This window comes from Rana temporaria, chromosome 2 (genome assembly GCF_905171775.1).
Source record: "Rana temporaria chromosome 2, aRanTem1.1, whole genome shotgun sequence".
NCBI classification, from domain to species: domain Eukaryota; kingdom Metazoa; phylum Chordata; class Amphibia; order Anura; family Ranidae; genus Rana; species Rana temporaria.
In genome coordinates, this window is record NC_053490.1 from 501583648 (window position 1) to 501589777 (window position 6130).

Sequence of the window (6130 nt, forward strand, 5' to 3'; positions counted from 1 at the left end):
TTCCAGTGTTCCTCTGTGTTGAAAAAGGTTAATCTAAAATGTTTTTGTTAAAGCTCTCACCGAGTTCACCTTGACACCTAGAACCAAAATCGTATTAAAATTCAATCCATTTTCAAAAAGGCATCCGAAAGCTATGGTAAAAGGCATTAAAGGGCTTTGTTTTTCTTTAAGGCCCCACTTTACCAATCATGTGGCCAAAAGCCTAGGCATCTGGTCTTGTGATCTCTCGAAGGGAGGATGATCCTTTATCTTCTACAGAGATCTGCTTGAACAAATACCTAGACCAGCCTTTCTCAACCATTTTTTCCCCATGAGGAACCCTTGACATAGTCTACAGGTCTCAGCAAACCCCTACTATAATGTATTATAGCTACAGCTCATGGTATATTAGCATGATCAGCAAGTTGTAGATATAATAACAAAGGAATAAACAATTTTACACTTTTATGCAACGTACACATGCTCGAAATTTCCGACAACAAATGTTCGATGGGAGCTTTCGGTCGAAAATTTTGACCGTGTGTAGGCTCCAGTAAACATTTTCTGTCGGAATTTCCGATAACAACAATTTGAGAGCAGTTCCTCAAATTTTCCGACAACAAAATCCGTTCTCGTAAATTCCGATGCACAAAATTCCATGCATGCTCTGAATCAAGTACGAGACGGAAACGCTCGGTCTGGTAAAACTAGCGTTCGTAATTGAGATGGCACGCTGTAACGGACTGAAAAGCATGAGGCTGAAAAGTGCGAATCGTCTCTCACCAAACTTATACCAACACGATTGGTATTGAACTTCCCTTTAATGGTGCCATCGTACGTGTTGTACGTCACCGCGTTCTTGGCCATCGGAATTTCATACAACATTTGTGTGACCGTGTGTATGCAAGACAAGTTTAAGCCAACATCCGTCGGGAAAAAAAAAAATCCACGTTTTTGTTGTCGGAATGTCCGATCATCTGTACACGGCATTAGCGTTTTTCTGGAACTATGCAGGTGCCATTACATTGGAGGTCAATTCAGCCACAGCTCAGGAAACCCTAGGGTCTCATGAAACCATGGTTAGGCTGGCAATAGACAATTAGATTTTTCTGTTCAGCCTGATGGAATGAAATCGAACAAATGCCTCCATCCACACTAAACAGTGCATATGGATGAATCTCCTGTTGCAGCTATTGTATTTTGACAGCTGGCCCCATCGGATGTCAAAACACCAGAACAGAGGTTGCATCTGATTGGAATGCAGTCCCTGTTTGACTGACAATTTTCCCCCTTGCTTCTGCAATTTTTCAATCAAGAAATGTTAAGCGGGAGATGGTCGATTGGGCCACCCACTGAGCAGATTTGGCACAATACATCATTGTATGGCCAGCTTTTGCATGTCTCATAAAAAGTCAGTCAGTTATCTGCGTTGCATACAGGTCTACCTTAAAAAGTGTTACTGAACCCAGGACCCTGTATTCACTAATATTTTCTCATCCCCACTGTATAGCAGTCTTGTGACTTATTTGAGTGTCTGATTAAAGCTTGAGAGGAGTTTTCACTTCCCCCTGACTGTCCTATGAGGCTGCAGGATCCTTGATCCTCTGTCTGGACAGTGCTGATTCACTCTCAAGAAAAAAAACTCTAGCAATACACATGCGTGTGCAGCTTGTCCCCAAGGCTCAGTTTTATCAGGCGATGGATTGGGGACAGTGGAATAAGGAGGGGGGGGAAATCAGAGAAGACAGGATCAAACAGACTTTTTACACAATGCAGAGGATTAACCCTTTAGGCTCCGCAGCGAGTATAACAAGCATGCTTTACTGCATATATAGACTGATTTTACTGTTGTGGGTTTAGGAGCACGTTAACATTTTAGCCAAATTAAAACATATACTCAATGAATAATCTACAGCAGCCTTTTTCAACCAGAGTGCCCAGGCACCCTGGGTGCCTTGAGGTTACTTTAGGGGTGCCTTGGCAAAATGCCTAAAAATTGTATACAAGCCAGCATGTGGATGAAGCCTGCCTTTTTAGTTAAACTACCGTAAGTCACGGGTTTTCATTGTGCATCATCAGTTGATAAGGGGGATGCCAGTCACCTGTACAGCCTCCTTGCTTGATCCTCCCTTGCCGCTCCACAATTTTTAAAGGGTGTCGAGAGATTGTCCATTTTTATAGGGTGCCTTGACAGGAAAAAAGGTTGAGATACACTGGTCTATAGAATGAAGATTAACGTGGGTTGCTGCAGTTTTCCTTCTTAAAGAGGAACTGCAGTCTGCTCACATAATTTGCCATTTGGAAGCTTCCCTCCAACCACTTTGCATATTATTTTATATATATTGTGATTCTGTACTTGCCAAATATGCTGCAGAAATCTCCCTCCGCTGAGTCTGGCTGCATCCATTTTAACTGTGGGCAGGTGAAGCTGCTGCCTGTTCACTTCCTGGATTTACAAAGACACACAGAGGCACACCTCCATCTCTACAGTTCTCATTGGCCGTGTGCATGATGTCATAAGCCTAGACTTTTTACCAGACAAGAAACAGGAAGTGGGCTGCATAAGGTATTTACTGGCAGAAAAAAAAAATTATTATCCAAAGTTAAAACAACAAGGACAGAAGATGGAAAGTTGAAATAATTACTGAAGGTCCGATTTAATTAAAGTAGTTGTAAAGTCAGGTTTTTTTTTTGTATCTTCATGCAGTCTGTGTATGAAGCTAAAAAAAACTTCTGTGTGCAGAAGCCTCTCTCAGCCCCCCCTAATACTTACCTAAGCCCCTTCTCTATCCAGCGATATCCATGACTGCCTCGGCCGTCCGGTACTTTCCCTCATTGGCTGAGACACAGAAGCGGCGCCACTGGCTCCAGTTGCTGTCAAAATCAATTAGCCAATGAGGAGAGAGAGGGGCGGGCTTGAACTGCAGCTCCAGTGTATAAATGTACACATGGAGCTGCAGCTTGGCTTGGGTGCCCCCATAGCAAGCTGCTTGCTGTGGGGTACTCGAAGGGAGAGAGGGTCCAGGAGAGCTGAAGAGGGACTCAGGAAGAGGAGGATCTAGGCTGCTCTGTGCAAAACCACTACACAGGGCAGGCAAGCATAACATGTTTAAATTTTTTTATTTTTTTCAATAAAAACGCCCAAAAAAAAAAAAAGACACACAAGACTTAATCACTTTAATATGTCCCATAAAAAAGAAAAAAAAAGAAAGAAAAGGAAAATAGTAAATAAATGAAAAAAAATAATAAACTCCAGCTGACTATTTTACTGGTTGGAGAGCATCCAAATTTTGCCAAAATTCAAGTGATTCTATCAGAGCCCTGCGCCCTGAACAAGACTGGTTTGCTAATGCCTCGTACACACGGTCAGACTTTTGACCATGCAGGAGTCCGTCAGAAGTCCGACAGAAAGATAGAGAACAGGTTCTCTATCTAAGATCCGTTGAACTTCCGACCAAAAAAGTCAGATGGAGGCTACACACAGCCGGACTTTCCGAGAAAAAAAGCCTGTCTGACTTTTTTTCCCCCTCGGAAAGTCCGATCGTGTGTACGATGCATAAGACTCTTGATGCATAACAAGTACAAAACAGAAGCAACTGGAAAAATAACTGAGATTGACAAATTTCTCCCCTCAGCCATTTATAAACTCGTCCCTGAGCGTTTTATTTTGCAAAATTTGTTCATCGATCTGCAAAAATTGTCTCCAGATTTCAGCCTTGAAGAGAGGTTCACAAATTTACACAAAACCCACCCCAAAATCCAAATGAGAGTCCAATGCTTGACAAGTCATTGCATTGTCCAGCTGTAATCCTGTATAGCATCAAACTAAGCGCAACCACGCACAAACGTGATCATTAAGGTCCGGCTAATCATGCCGTAGTGCCATTTACCTTCGGAAGGATAAAGTGTCACCAATTAACCGCCTCCATTAACCCAAGCAAATCATGCAATTAACTGCATAGGTATACCGCTGATTCTATTTATCTAATAACTGCGCGTGACGACTAAAATCTCAGCCAATGTCAAACAATCGCACACATTCAATGTAATGCCGAGTAACCGGAGATCACAGCTGTAGCTCCGACCTCACGCGTTTCCATGAAAAATAAAGACGTTACCTTATCCCTCATACTGGGAGAAAATAAACTCTTGATCATTCAACGCACACAGCTGACCCAGCAGAGGAGGAGCGATGGATGTAAACACAGGATTATACACCAACTGCGCTGTTGGCCAACGTACAACGTTCGTTATCAAGACATGTATAGGAAAATGATTCCAGCTTGTCTATACATTAATGGTACAAGCGTGTACCATCCATCTACATGCGGGTCTTACAGGTAAATGTAATGTTTACATGTGCCATGCTACAGAACCCCCCCCCCCCATGTATGATTTCCAGAAAGCTGATTATAACAAGTCGGATGAGTCCTGCTTTTTAAGGTCATCCCAAACAAAAGCCGGGGGTCTGCCAGGGTCGTATGTGCCCCGAGGGGAGGCAATGTCACGTTCACGCGGTGACTTGGTAAAAATGTGAGCACAGCAGGCTGCGTACATCAGACAACATCGCCTGCTGTATCCTCAGGCCAGTCTAACCGCGGCGTATAGGGGAGCACACAACATGGAAGAAGAGCCTGAATTTTCCCAGGGACCCCCCCCCCCCCATTTCTGGTCCAGAGGCCGGGGCCAATGCAAAGCACAGCAGGATGGAGGGGGGGAGACGGTGCAAGCTCTGATCTAGGTAGAATCTCATAAAAGGCTTGATGTCTATGGCAGAGGAGGAGAGGGGTGCGTGCACAATTGGAGGTGCCGTTGCAAACGAGTATTAAAAAAATGGCCAGAAAAATTCCGGGATGGCAGAATTTTATCGCTGTTAGAAAGCGATGATACATAACAGTCAGGAACCTGATGTAGCCATAGCAGAACCTGGAGCAGGATCTGGAGTTATGTCCGCAGTGAAGAATTGTGCCCATAATAATAATGGCACCTAAAAATGTGCATTTATTTTTTTATTTACATTTTTTTCCAGAGATTTATGCATATTTCACGACACATGAGCTACATGCATAGAACTCTGTTTATGAGCCTAAAAATGGTACATGAGCTGATGATAATAATAATCATCATCATCATCATCATCATCATCATCATCATATTTAGCATATCTATGAATCTACAAATAGCACAAGATTGCTATTATTATTATTATTTAGGATTTATATAGCACCAACAGTTTGCGCAGCGTTTTACAAAATGAAGGCAGACAATACAAAAAGGAATCAGATGGCTTTGCGCACGTTGCGACTTACCTGCAGTCAGGTGTGTCCAGGCACCGTCTTCCTTTCTCCCCCCGCGATATCCAGCTCCCTCTCCAGCCGGTGTTGGATGTACGACTGAGCGAGCGTATCTCCTGTATCCCCGATCGACGTGCACGCTCTGCTCCTCACATACTGCACATGTGCGGTGTTTGCTGCTCGCTCCCGATCACTGCTCACTTACAAAGTAACACAAAGCCCTACGACTGATACAAAAGAGATTGATTTACTAAAGGAGTAGAGGCTGTTCACTTAGACAAGTCAATGGATCGCCGCGAAAGGCTACCACTATTGGCTGCAGAATTAACCCTTTATTTATGTAGAGTGCTGGCTGATGTCTGTGAGCTTAACTCCTGCACGGCTGGCAGCTCCCGGATGTGTGTGGATGATTAACCCTGCATGACTAGGAGCTCCCGGCTGCTTGGGGAAGATTAATCCTTTCATGGCCGGAGGCTAACTGGTGCGTAGGGATGATTAACCCTCCAATCGCCAGTGATTCTTGCAACTGGGTATTAAAACCCATTACTTTCCTGTTTGTATTAGCGTATTAACTTTTTTTTTTTTTTTTTAATAGAAACATAGAAGAGTGATTAAATATAACAATGTTGTTTATGCTCAATCTGATGTATACATATATAAATGTATGTGAAATACAAAACCTCATGTATGTTTAATATGTTTCAAATAAATGAATAAAAAAATTATTGTACTTAGAAATATAGAAGAGTGATAGCAGAAAAAGATAACGTTTACCCCCCCCCCCTTTTTTTTGTTCTTTGTTTTTTGTCTTGCTGTTTTTTCTCTTTGTTCTGTTCATTCTGTGTATAGATCTTTAA

The 6130-nt window shown here is 42.8% G+C and overlaps 1 protein-coding gene across 1 annotated transcript in view; it reads right to left on the minus strand.

Moving 5' to 3' along the window:
• The window catches only part of TIAM1 (TIAM Rac1 associated GEF 1), a 569717-nt gene extending 564259 nt beyond the window's left edge, over nucleotides 1–5458 (minus strand). Inside the window, exon 1 of the mRNA XM_040338862.1 lies at nucleotides 5289–5458. The gene's annotated coding sequence lies outside the window, so the exon portion shown is untranslated. The remainder of the gene's footprint in view (nucleotides 1–5288) is intronic.
• Nucleotides 5459–6130: the final 672 nt, after the last annotated feature.